Source organism: Pyrgilauda ruficollis, unplaced genomic scaffold (genome assembly GCF_017590135.1).
Source record: "Pyrgilauda ruficollis isolate IOZ18807 unplaced genomic scaffold, ASM1759013v1 scaffold142, whole genome shotgun sequence".
NCBI lineage: Eukaryota > Metazoa > Chordata > Aves > Passeriformes > Passeridae > Pyrgilauda > Pyrgilauda ruficollis.
The window spans coordinates 840,493-854,205 of record NW_024512766.1 but is presented as its reverse complement, the minus strand read 5'-3'; the positions used below and the strand labels follow the sequence as shown (position 1 = coordinate 854,205).

Below are 13,713 nucleotides of genomic sequence, written 5' to 3'. Positions count from 1 at the left end.
TTTTGGCTACCACAGCTGAAGTTATCCCGAATTTGGGATTGTGGGGGATGCTAGGGAGCACAGCAAAGCAGATTCAGGGGAGGGAGGATATTTGCTGGCATGGGAAGAGTGGGAGATCATCCAAGGTTTAGTGACTGAAATCCCATTTCGTGCCAGTAGAGGATACTCAAACTGCTGCCAGCTTGTAAGAAACAGCTCCTTAATCTCTGCTTTTCTGGAAATCAATTGCTAGGAGAAGGAAATGTCTTTGAGAGGAGTAAAGGGAGTAGATGTTTAGGTACATCTAAAATCTTTCTTTTAGGTGGGAGTTCAGTGAATAGAATCACGTGCACAAAAATTGAAGCAGTGAGTGACAGCAAACAGAGCTGATGAGCTGCCTGTATGTCAAAGCTGCAGCTTTCTCTGCATCAGAAAGTGGCTGGTTCCTAGGAGGTAGAACTGATGGAGCAGCCACATGCTGTTTTGAGAGAGGCTGGAAAAGCTGGTGTGGGAGAGAGAAGGACATATAGAGAGGCTTAGAGAAGGTGCTGGTGGAACATTTTGTTCTGGTTGGATAGCTGGGATCTGGTGCAAGCCAGAGATGTGGTCTTGATTCCAGTTAACATTGCACAGTCAGAGGGAGCAGAGCACTCAACATTCACTGCAGGACTCATTTCTGAGGTGAATGGCAATGGGAGTCTTATGTAGGGATCCAGGTGTGGTTTAACTCCTCCAAAAAAATCAAACCATTTCAGACAGGGCAGAGCCCAATGCTGTGATGAGCTTCTCAAGGAACTAACAAGAAACCTCTACTTTCTGACTCCAAAAGTCAGGCCAAGCAGGGCTTAAAGCATTTTCTTACCCTGGCCAAGCTTGGCTGCATCAAACACACCAGCAGTCTGCTACTGAGTCTGACAGTGTCACCACAAATCCTCCTATTGGGGTGGATGCAGGGAAAAAATTCCTCTCTGACCTCTAGTAACATTCCCTGCTCAGCAGGGCCTCAGTTGTGGAGGACTGTGATGGGGATGATTATCCTGTTACAGTCTGATTTGCATCTTTTGGGGATGGTTAAGCTGACAAAGGTGTTTAATCTGGCAATTAGAGCAACACAGACTTCTTTGCTGCTAATCAAAGAATTTGTACTCCTCTTAAGACCCATGGCAGAGCTCTGTCATGGTAAAGTCATTTTCCAGGATTCCCATCCAACACATGCAGAACTAATGTCCAGGACACATTCGGGGCCTGTCTTTCCAGTCTGTGTCTTCCTTTTAAAGGCTGCAGTAGTGAGAATGGGATACATACCAGGAAAAAATGTCTCCAAACAATTCCATCCAGAGTCTGGAGATAACTTTTTTTCACGTGGGGTGGTCAGGAATGCAGCAAAAGGATCCCAGGCCAAAAGGCTGTGCTCTGGGATGGAGCTGCTGCAACCAGTCAAGAGCAGAGACACCAAGGGGATCAGAGGGATGGAGCAGCTCTGCTGGGAGGAAAGGCTGAGGCAATTGGGATTGTTCAACCTGGAGAAGAGAAGGCTTTGGGGTGACCTCAGTGTGGCCTTGCAGTGCCTGAAGGGAGCCTCCAAAAAAGATGGAGAGAGACTCTTGACAAGGGTCTGGAGTGACAGGACAAGGGGGAATGGCTTCGCACTGACAGAGAGCAGGTTTAGATTGGATGTTGGGAAGAAATTCTTCCCTGTGAGGGTGCTGAGGCCCTGGCACAGGTTGGCCAGAGCAGCTGTGGCTGCCCCATCCCTGGCAGTGTCCAAGACCAGGTTGGATGAGGCTCCAAGCAACCTGGGCTAGTGGAAGTTGTCCCTTCCCATGGCAGGGGCATGGAACTGGATGATCTTTAAGATCCTTTTCCAACCCAAACCATTCTATGATTCTGTGATTATAAATTAACGTGATCCTCCTTGCTAACCAAGGTCAGACAGACTCTCAGTTTTTCCCTTGGTCCTGGTGACAAGGATTTCCTGACTGTCTGTTTCTCAGTGTTGTTGTACCTGCCCACCTGGATATCATCTGTATGCTGCTGGCATGAGGACCTGTTTCTAGTCTTCTGAGGGCTGTATATCAGTGTTGAATAATGCAGACAGAAATCTCTAGAGCTCATGTCCTACAAGTGATTAAGCTGGACTGACTGGCTCCATGCATGGTAAACAAGCTGTAAAACACTGATTTATTGTCTCGATTGCAATAAATTCTTCTGTATAAAACCAAAGTATCTCCAGTTTGCATGGAGACAGTTTGTTTTAAGGTATTTAAAGACACTTTATTGCACTTTTGGTTAAATTCTGGTCATATCTCCTCCCTGTCATCTTGATCTCAAAGCAGTATATAACACACCTGAACATTTTTTTTTCTAGGCCATTGGGGTGCTTTTTCACCCATAGGAAGTTTCTCCAGCTGTACCTCTGTAATCTTTCAAAATTTCTTCCACAGTTCTTTCTTTGTTTCACCTGTTTGATCTTCTCCTTTTGTCTTATGAACCCTGCCAAATGTTTCCTTGAGTTCTTCCAAATGCAGACACCCCTTTCATTCTGTTGATGAATTGTGGCAGAGTGAAAATTCTATTCTGGGAGGGATGCCACAAAAAAAAAAAAAAAAAAAATATAAGTGATAATTTTAAAACCATTTTTTGATAGGGCTGCTGGGGGAAAAAAAAATCCTTACTTTTGCTCACTGATGTCTGAGGATTGAGATACCTTGGTGGGAAAGAAGAAAAAGAATGGATAAATTTTCTACTAGTCTTCTTCTGGCTCTTGAGTTTTCATCTGTAGAAAGCCATACCAGGCTCATGACTCTGCAAAACTGCATTTCTAGACGTTTTCCCATTATTTTCCATTGTTTCCCCCATTGAAAGTATATTGAGGTTTCTGGAGAATAAGTCAGCTCATTCTTCTTATGTCCTGGGTTGTTTTTTTAAATGGCCTCTCTGTATTCAGAGATGTATTGATTTTGAAGGTCCATGAGAGAATATTTAATATGGGCTGAAAGGTTGATCTACTCCCTGGCATCAAAAAGTGCCAGCCCACTGTGCCAGCTGGGAATATCATCCTGGTATCTGGAAACTCTGTGGAATGGAGCACTCCTACACTGTCAGCATTTAGGAGTGGGCAGGGAAATGGGACTGGAACCTTGTGGGGAAAATCTGCTTCATGCTTGGTAAAGTTTCCTGTTCCTCTGGAGGGTTTGTCCCAGGAGCAAAGAGAGCTGGGGCAGGATTGAGGTTTACGCAGCCTGTGAGGGAAGACTCTGCCATGGCATTCCTCAGCTGGAGAAACCCAGAGCAGCCTGGATTTGCTGCTGAGTGTACCTACCCTGTGAGGAGGGCACTGACAATCAGGAGACTGCATGGCACTTCCATGACTCCAGAAGTAACTCAATTTCCTTGGTGTTTTTGGGAAAAAAAAAAAAAAAAAAAAAAAAAAAAAAAAAAAAAAAAAAAAAAAAAAAAAAAAAAAAAAAAAAAAACCACAAAATTGGGGTGGTAAAAGTTAAAGGAAGGAAACCGTAGATAAGAAAACCTGTTTTCTTTTGCAACAGAGAGCACCTGACAAGGAGGATCACAGGAATAGGATAATCCCAAAAAGGAAATGCTGTGACACCTCCAGGATCCACCATTAGGAGATCCTGAGACTCTGAATGACACACACACACAAGGCTCAGCTTCTGCTGAATCCAATCCTTGGTAAATAACACAGAACTGGAGAAAGAAGAGGTGCATTTAGGCAACTGACCAAGGAAACAAAACACCTATGCTAAGCAGTTGTTTGTAAGGCAGCTGCCTATAGCACAGGCACAACTTCCTTTGCCTGAATTTGGTGCCTACCTTACAGGGAGAGAATTCCTTGGAGGTTCACAGCTGTCCTCTAAGGTGGTAGAATGGCATTTCTGGGGTGCCTGACTCGTGGCTGTGCCCATGGCTTGCCTTTCCGTTGCACTCCTGTCAAAAACTCAGGCTAACCTCTTCCTTCCCTGCCACTTTTTAAGGGAAGTCAAGTTATTCCCAACAGGTGACCATGGCCATTTTAAGTGGCTCCCTGTTTTCATTAGTGTCTTCTCCACTAGTGATGCCAGGATTTTAACCCATGGGATCCCACAGTCCCCACATGTGTCTGTCCCAGTATATCCCACTGACTGCAGCTGTCCAGCCCTTCCCAAACCAGTTGTTGGCTGGTTAAAGTTAAAGTAGGGCAGCTAACTTGGAGTCTGTCTCTGGTTAGCCTCCAGCAAGGTTACTGGTGTGCTTCTGGCCACTGGAGGGCTCTGGTTTTATTTCATAAAATATTTCATATTTTCTCATTCTACGAGAGAATGATACTAAAAATTACCAGTGCCGTGGGCCAAAAGGAGGGTCTGAACTCCTGCAGAGGCCTCATGCCTTATCCTGATACTTGGGCATGAAAGTTGAAAATGGGATGTCCAGCTTGCTTCATCATTAATAACCAAGAATCTGGGACACTTGCTTGCAATTATTTGGGTTATTACAATGATTTTCTCAGCCTCCTGAGGTCTGTCTCTGTGCCAGTGCAGCAAAAATGTGCTCACAAAATCTGTTTGTATGAGAAGGAGCACTGTCACTGGAGAACAGAGGCAGGGGTGTGTGTGGAGGGAGAAGCAAAGGGAGATCCACACCACTTCTAGGAGTCATTTTTATCAAGGGCTCATCAGGGGTAGGAAGAAGGGGAAACCCTAGGTTGTACCTACTTGGATTTGCTAAAATTGTGCCTTTTCCCTCTTCCCCCCTTATTGAGAGACCAGTGCGGCACAGAAACACCTCAGAGAAGGAGCTTTCATTCATTGCAGAGCACTACACTGCATTCATTATGTGTCCTTGAAGGAACCTCAGATTTTGGAGCTGACCCTGAGCTTTCGCATCAGGAAAGCTTGGTTGTTTTTATTTTTGGTGGTTTTTTTGGCCTTCCTCAGCTCTAGTCCTATTTTTAGAGCCTGTCGTTTTCTCAGGGGCTTCACAGTCTATTTTTAAAAAGACTTTGCAGGCTGCCAAACCACTGTTATTCTCTCTAGGGTGATGTTAACACAGTGCCTATAGTAAACGTGCCTGGCATTTACCATAGGTGATGCTTTAGAACAGATAAACATTAATGTTGAGGGTGAAAAATGCTTTTGCAAGCAGAGCCCCACTGTGAAGTGTTTCATTTCCACAGAGCATCCTTTTGCTTGCATTGTGGCTTTCCCCTTTTCTGAAACACTGATGGTCTGACCATCAAATTGCTCACTGCTGCATGAACAGTGATAATGTTCTGTACATTATTAGATCATCTAGAGTGTCTGTAAATCAGGTTTGGCCCAAGTCTTGCAGCATGTCTAATGTTTTTACAAAGTTTTTTTTTTTTTTCCCCTTGCCATTATATTGGGAATAAATTTAACAGCCCAGCTCTGAAAGAAACATGGGGAAAAGTTTAAAGGGCTTAAAATATGAACAGCAGCAAATATTGTTAATAATCATCATGGTGGCATCAATTTTGGTGGAATTTCTCTAATGAATCCAGCATAATCACAGCTTCTTTTTACCTTTGGGGAGAGGAAAAAAAAAAAAAAAGGAAAAGTTCAGGAGCAGTTATGTAAAGATGTGGGAGCAGATGTACTGCTGGTGTAAGCTGGCACTGCTCCACTCATGTCAGTCAAAGTAGTTGATGTGGGGGAACATTTGTCTGCAAGGAAAGCAAGATTTATCACTGAGCTCTGGTGGCTCCATAGAAATCACAGAATGGCCTGGCTTGGAAGGGACATCCAGGATCATGTGGCTCAAACCCCCTGCCATGGGCCCATCCACATCCCAGGTTGCTCAGAGCCCCATCCAGCCTGGTCTGGAGCACTGCCAGGGATGGGACAGCCACAGCTTCCCTGGGCAACCTGTGCCAGGGCCTCTCCACCCTCAGAGGATGATCACACATCAGTTGAATGTAGTATTTGCCCATGTCATGCTCTGATCCCCTCACAAATGTGAGGGATGATGTCTGAATTTAATCTTTTCATGGATGCTTAAGCCAATGTCTCTTTTATACTTCCTACTGTAGACAACACTGCCCAAGAGGACAATTCCTGCCCTTCAACCACATGGATTTGTTCCTTGGCCTGTACTAGGTCAGCTGTGCCTTTGAACATTGATTTTACAGACCATGGACACATGTGGAGCACCTCCTCCATCAGCCACTTGTGTGAATGTCATGGCAAGACTGAGCAAAAGTCTCTGTGGGAGGTGGTGAGCCACCCTTCTGCAGAATCACAAAGGTATAGAAACTTAAACTCCCTTGTTTCAGTAAAACTTGAGATTGTAAATACTTTTGCACCTTTGAACCCTGAGTGCTGGTCAAGGAAATAATGCAGTATACAGGAATGACTCTTTGTGCTGTTCTTGCTCTGAGTCCATTCCCTGAACCCAGGAAATGTCCAGAAGCTTCACAAATTGGTGGAATTTATTTCAGATACAAACCTCCAAGGGATTTCTCTTCCATGAGTTTGACCAGCTGAACGCTTGTAAACAGCTACCATTCACAGTATCCTGCAGCAAGGAGTCCAAGGCCAGGTTGGATGGGGCTCTGAGCAACCTGGGATAGTGGAAGGTGTCCCTGCCCATGGCAAGGGATTTGGAAATGGATGATCTCTAAGGTCCCTTCCCACCCAGCCATTCTGTGATTTCATGATTCCTATCCCTCCTGTCCCAGCCCTTCAACTCCCATCAGATTTTCAAATTCGTACAAGCCACTCCTTGGGGACAGCAGGGCTCCAAACTGCTGATACCCAGTTTGCAGTGGAAGTACAGCAGTGACCTGGAGCTGCTGACTGAGCCCTCCCAGAGTCACTGCCTGTCAGATGAACCTGCCCCCTTGTTTGGTGCCTTCTCACTCATGTCTTGATCTCAAAGGGGTGCTCAGGGCTCTAAATTTCCCAGCATCCAGTTCTGGTTCTCAAAAGGCCCATCTCAAGTTCACCAGGAGACCTTTGAACTTTTGTGAATCTAACCTGAGACTCACATTTGTAACCAAACCAAAGGAGTTTTGCTTAGGCTTGCATTTCATTGCAGGTGCCTCACACTCTTCTTACATTTCATGCCACTGGACAAAGAGCAACCATTTGGAAACCCCCAGGAAAACTGCCTGACTTCAAGTTCTGTTGGTAGCAGCCCCCATGCTCTGAGAAGGCACCAGTTCTGCTTCGTGCTGCTGGCAGCTGAGCTGGTTGGCTGCCTCTGAAGGTACAACTGCCATGGCAGATGGCTGGGAGGTTAGCAGGGAATTTATTCAGAACTCTGCATAAATGAGGCTGCCTTCCCTCGAACAGAATGGCAGCCAAGAGCATGCTCACATCCCCCCCACAGCGGCACAGTGACATCCAGGAGCTGCATGGTGACCCAGGAGTGGAGGAGACAGCCTGTCTGTCACACACCAGTTCCTCGGCACTGCTCTAGCCCAAAGTCTGTGGCAGCTCAGCCGGGCTGTGGGCTCCGTCTGCATCTCCGAGCAGCAGAGGTGGTCCAGCAAGAGCTGAACCCACTCTGTTCATGGGGGAATGGAGCAGAGCTTCCATCTTGGGGACATCCTTTCAGACACCCTTTGTGACCCGCGCCCAGTCAGCAGCTCCAGGTCACTGCTGTACTTCCACTGCAAACTGGGTATCAGCAGTTTGGAGCCCTGCTGTCCCCAAGGAGTGGCTTGTACAAATCTGAAAATCTGATGGGAGTTGAAGGATTGGGACAGGAGGGCTAGGAATCATAAAATTATAGAATGGCTGGGTGGGAAGGGACCTTAGAGATCATCCATTTCTAAATCGCCTACCTTGTGCAGGGACACTTTCCACTAGACCAGAGCCCCATCCACCTTGGCCTTCGACACTTCCAGGGATGGGGCAGCCACAGCTTCTCCGGGCAACCTGTGCCAGGGCCTCACCACCTTCACAGGGAACAATTTTTTCTTACTGTCTAATCTAAACCTATCCTCTCTCATTTTGAAGTCATTCCCCCTGCTCTGTCACTCCAGGCCTTGTAAAGAGTCTCTCTCCATCTTTCCTGCAGGCTCCCTTCAGGCACTGGAAGGCCACACTGAGGTCACCCCAAAGCCTTCTCTTCTCCAGGCAGAGCACTCCCAATTCCCTCAACCTTTCCTCCCAGCAGAGCTGCTCCATCCCTCTGATCCCCTTGGTGTCCCTGCTCTGGCCTGGCTCCAGAAGCTCCCTGTCTTTCCTGTGCTGGGGCCAGGGCTGGATGCAGTGCTGAAGGTGGGGTCTCACCTGAGCGAGGCAGAGGGGCAGAATCCCCCCCTCCCCTCCCCTCCTGCCCACACTGGGGGTTCAGCCCAGCACAGGGTGGTCCTGGGTCCCAGCACACAGAGCTGGGACAGGGCCAGTTCTCACCCACCAGCATCCCCAAGTCCCTTCTGGCAAAAATTCCCTCTATTTTCCTCGGGAATAATGAAGTGTTAGATGCTGGTGTTGCAGTGAAGATGGCTGAATAGAAGGAAAGCTGCAAACCCTCAAGAGGTTTCCCCTTCAGTGCCTGTTTTTAAGAGTTAAGCATCTGCACCATGAGCTGAAGCAGATGTGAAAGGCCCTTGGTCAGAGTCTGTGAGTGCTTGCAAAGATACCCACAGGTAATGGGATTTGAGCTGCCAGTTCCTTGACTTCTCCCTCTGCCCCTAGAGTAGCTGCATTAATTTTCATCTTTAAACATTGCTGCTATGCAAAAAATCCCCACTGATGTTACCACCTCTGAGTCATGCCAGCATATTTGTGTGCCGGTATATTTTAGGAGCAAAGCTGCTGGAGTTCAGTAAGTGTAAAGCAGGACTTGATAAGCAAGGTAGTGGTAGTAGCAGGGTATTTAGATAAGGGAAAGGAGGTGTAGTGTGCTGTCGGTAAGTACTTGGGACCTTGCGGTATTGATCCCAAATAAGTTTGGCCCAGGCTGTCTCTCAGTCCCTGGATTTTCTGCAGGTTAAATTCCTTTCCTCAAGCTTGGAGGACATATCAGTGTTATCAGCCTGAGAGATCACAGAATATAGAATTGTAGAACCTCCTGAGCTGGAGGGGACCCACAAGGCTCACCAAGGCCAGCCCTTAGCCCTGCACAGCACAGCCCCAAGAAGGTATGCTGTCCTTTGCTTCAGATATGTTCTTACCACTACAGGCACTTGAAGACCTTATCTGCTAAGTGATAAGACTCATGTATCACGTGTCTTCTCCCTTCAGGCTGTTGCACAATTAATGACCACCAATATGGGATTAAAGCAGTGTTGAATCATCCAGCAGGACCACTGGAAAGAAGGTATGGATGTTCCTCACATTTCTACTGCACTGTTGATAGCAGATGTGGGAGCTGCTCACCACAGCTGCAGGAAGAACAGCACCTGCTCTGAAATAAAGCCTGGTGGGACAGAGTTATTCTTGTACATTTGGGGCTGCATTTGAATGGACACTATGTGCTTTTGCTCTATGTCTGTGTCATATTTGCTTTGGCAACAGAAGTCCTCAAAAGAATTTGCAGTGTCCCTTCATGGGGTGTAGACTCTTGCTGTGTCCTATTCCTGTGCCTGTACCACAATGGGTGTGTAACCATGATCTGAAGTGTAGGTGGAAACTTGTGAGGCATCGCTGGACCTGTAGTGCCCTGGAGTTGTGCTGGACTATGCAAACATAGCTCCCCAACTCCCTAGCTGCTTTATTCCAAAGAAATGGTCATCACAGAATCATAGAATGGTCTGGGTCGAAAGGCTTTAAAGTTCACCTCGTTCCACCCCCCTCCATGGACAGAGACACCTCCCACTAGCCCAGATTGCTCAGAGCCCCATCTTTGATCCCAGTGATCAGATCAGTGCTCTGCCTTTTCAGTCCTTTCCCAGAAATTCACCTGCTCCCCTGAAATATAGGAGAGAAACCCTTCATTCAGTGTCTATCCCTGAAACACAGGAGAGAAGCCCTTCATTCAGTGTCTGTCCCTGAAATACAGGAGAAAAGCCTTTCATTCAGTCTCCATCCCTGAAATACAGGAGAGCAGGCTTTCATTCAGTCTCTAATCGAGCTCCTTGCTCAGATCCACGTGCAGACAAGCCCTGCTTGTCAGGCTGTGGTTTCTGAGTTGCTGGTCTGCGGAGCCCTTGCTGCTGTTCCAGGGGAATTGGCTGGCTTCAAGGTGACAGGTTACCGCTTTGCTTCCAGCTGCTAGAAGCTAAAGAATGGCAAGAAGCTAAAAATACCTCTGAGCCAACACCTAATGTCACTTCTCCTCACGAGGGGTTTCTGCAGTTGCCACGGGGATCTTAAGCAATTGCACAGGGGAGGGGATAAATCTCTTTATTTTTGTGAATAGAGGGGGAGGTGCCCAGGAGAAAAATCCCTCTATGAAAAAGCTGTGCAGCCACGTGCTTTGATGCCTGGATTGAAAAAGCTAAATGTCCACGGATTTAGACCAGCCAATGGTGTGTGAGTGCTATATTTGGAAAGCACAGTGCAGAATTATGGCACATGCATCACATGTGAATTGGAAAAGTGCAAGCTATTTTTGGAGCCTGTTTGCATATGTGCTGAGTCAAGGTTTGCACTGAGAGCAAGACTGCACCTAGCATCTCTTAAATCTACTTTAGCAAGGTTATTAGTTTTCAAACAAGCTCTGGGTCCCATAAAAATCCTTTCTCCCTCTGATTTTATTAGCATCTCAGCATTGCAAGAGATTAATTAGGAAAGACAAAAAATTAAGTGCAAAAGGGGAAGCACAAGGAAAGGGGAAGCAATTTAGAGTTGGAGGGGGATGGGTTCTGAAAAGGTATTACCTAATTAAGTACAGAAAGATCAGAACACCATAAAAATATGGGAAGGCAGAAGGGGCTCGTAAAGAAGGTGAGAAATGTACACCTTGTGCTATTATTGCTGAAGGAAGCCTATTTACAGGGAGCAACCCCTAGGGAAAACTGGAATTAGGGAAAGAAATTGAAACAGCATTGCATGAATTACAGCCAGACCTTGTGCTAGCTTGAAAACAAACCAATGAGAGATCCCAAGTCAGAACTGAAAGCCTGTTGGTCAGGGTGGCAGTAGCAGTCCCATTTAATGGTGTCTGCAGTCCTCTTGAAGTGATAGATGTGGTTCTGCTGAAGCAGTGATCCTGTAGAAGGGTTGGGTCTTCCTCTGAAGGTCCGGTGGAGGTTATATAGCTCTTGTCCTCTGGGAATGCAGTGGATCAGTCTGCCTGTGCCATTCCAAGCCTCAGATTACATCCAGGTAGGAATGCTTGGCTCCTCCCCCTGGGCAGAGTATCTCACAATGGGATGATGTAGTTTTATCAGTCATGCAGTGAGACTCGATGGCCCATTAACAGAAGAAAACCCCTGGAGTTATCAGGGATGAGTCATGAAGGAGATAAGGAACATTGCCCCACCTCCTTTAATAGCTTCTGAAGATGGTGTCAGAATACATACTTTTGGTTACATCTTACACTGTAACCTAAAACAGCCCTGGATTTGGGGGCAGGGAGGGAAAGCCCCTAGCTTGCATGGCAAGGGATGCCAGATGAGGATAACACAAAACTGACTGGCTGGGGATGGTCTCAGTGGGGGCACTCTGTTCCCAGAGGACACAGCCTTTTGCAGTGCCTTCCAGAGCAGTGCTGGCTGTCCTCACAGATGATGGACACTCAGACATAGTTCCCTGTACTGCCAGAGGTGTTGCCTTAGCAAGGGATTTTTCTTATCAACTGTTTTCAGGAGGCAAAGGTCTCAAAGATAGGAGACAATTAGACTGCTGTGGTCACTGGGGAGAACTTGAGGTTCAACCAGGCCAAGTTCTGGATCCTACACTTTGCCCCAACAGCTTCCTGCAGTCCTCCAGTCTGGGGAAGAATGGTTGGAAAGGGAAAGGGCCTGGAGGTGCTGGCGACAGTGGCTGAATGTGAAGCAACATGTGGGCAAGAAGGCCAATGGCACCCAGCTGGGATCAGCAGTGATGTGGCCAGCAGGATCAGAGCAGTGATTGTCCCCCTGTACTGGGCACTGGTGAGGCCACACCTCAAATCTTGTGCCCAGTTCTGCACCTGTCACTGTAAGATGGACATTGAGGGGCTGGAGTGTGTCCAGAGAAGGGAACGGAACTGGGGAAGGGTCTGGAACACAAGTCCTATGAGGAGCAGATGAAGGAGCTGGGAAAGGGTGTCAGCCTGGAAAAAAGGAGGCTCAGGGGGGATGTTCTGGCTCTGCACACCTCCCTGACAGGAGGGGACAGCCAGGTGTTCCCAGGGAACAAGGGAAAGGATGAGAGGAAACAGCCTCAGGCTGCACCAGGGGAGGTTCAGATTGGACATTAGGAAGAATTTCTTTACTGAAAGGGTGATTAAATATTGCAAGGGGCTGTCCAGGGTCATAATGGAGTCCCCATCCTCAGAAGTGTTTAAGGAAAGACTGGACGTGGCACTGGGTATCATGGTCTGATGTTTGGTCACAGGTTGGACTTCATGATCTCAGAGGTCTTTTCCAACTAGAATGATTCTGTGATTCAGGTGTTCTCCTGTGCCGCAGTTTGCCTTCTGCTGGTGGGAAGCACCAGCCCAAATCTGCAGAGTGGGTTAGAGTGGGGCAGATGGGAGGCTCTGTCCATCCAGGTGTGGCACTAGAGAACTTTCTTGGTCTGGTGTGTACAGAAGTAGGCTTGCAGGCACAGAGAACACAGTGCTGGCAAAGCAGCAGGCCCACCAAGCAGACAGGAAGGGAGCAGGAAGGTGCCTGGGAGCTCTGGGAGAACAGGAAAGTGTTTTTAAACTACATGAGATGGGAAGCACAGCAACAGCAACCTGAGCATTGGCTTGTTGGTGGAGGTCCAGATGAGGTCCAGAGCAGAAACATTCTCTATTGTTCACACCAAGCGCAGTCCTGCAGAGTTTGTAGGATATTTTAAAGCCCTTAAAGTCCTGGTGAGGCTGGCTGTAGAAATTGACCCCAGGGGAAAGAGGAAAAGGGAGCAGCAGTACCTGGACACAAATAAACATCCCTGTTATGTTGATAATACCATGTCATGCAGCAGGACACGGGGAAGAGGTGGGATGCATGCTGATCTCTCTAGGGGAGTACTCTTGACTCAATTTATGATTTCAGTTCCTAGAGACACAGATATCAACATCAGATCTGACGCACACCTATAAACAGGGTAATGAGCAATGACAAGCAGCTGATGGCACTTGGTCTGTTCAGCTGGAGAAGAGGAGATTGAGGTCACCCCTGGCACACTGCCTTCTATGTTTGCCCTCCTGGAGGCTTTAATCCTGATAAAACCAGACCTACGTGGTCCTTTCTGTGCCCTTATCTGTCTAAGTACATGTGGTTCAGAAGAGTTTGACAAAATGATACCTGTTCTATTTGTCCTCTTTCAGTCAGAGAAAATAAAAACTGAAATCAACTCTAGTGAAGAAAAAAAAAGTTTGAAATACACATGGGGTTTCAAGTCCTTGTCTTGAAAGTGAGCCTGAGAATGCGTTAAAATAAGAATAAAAATGCAAATGTTGATGTAATGTCCCAATTTGGAAAGCAGACACAAGCCAAAAAAATGCCAACATGACAATACCCACAAAACAAATCAAATCAAATTTCCCTCCAGTTTCCAGCTTGAACAAGGATCCAAAATCTGAGGAGAGGCAGAGGAAAATTGTGCAGGACCCCACTTTTAAGCTGGTCTATTACATTTTTTTTTTTTTTTACACCATTTTATTCTTCATATAACCAGATAATAGAAA

At 46.9% G+C, this 13,713-nt stretch overlaps 1 protein-coding gene across 1 annotated transcript in view; it reads left to right on the top strand.

The window, feature by feature from the left end:
• Positions 1-13,713, top strand: part of LOC121349668 (potassium voltage-gated channel subfamily A member 6-like) — a 58,138-nt gene that overhangs the window by 34,367 nt on the left and 10,058 nt on the right. Inside the window, exon 5 of the mRNA XM_041460345.1 lies at positions 9,192-9,267. The gene's annotated coding sequence lies outside the window, so the exon portion shown is untranslated. The remainder of the gene's footprint in view (positions 1-9,191; positions 9,268-13,713) is intronic.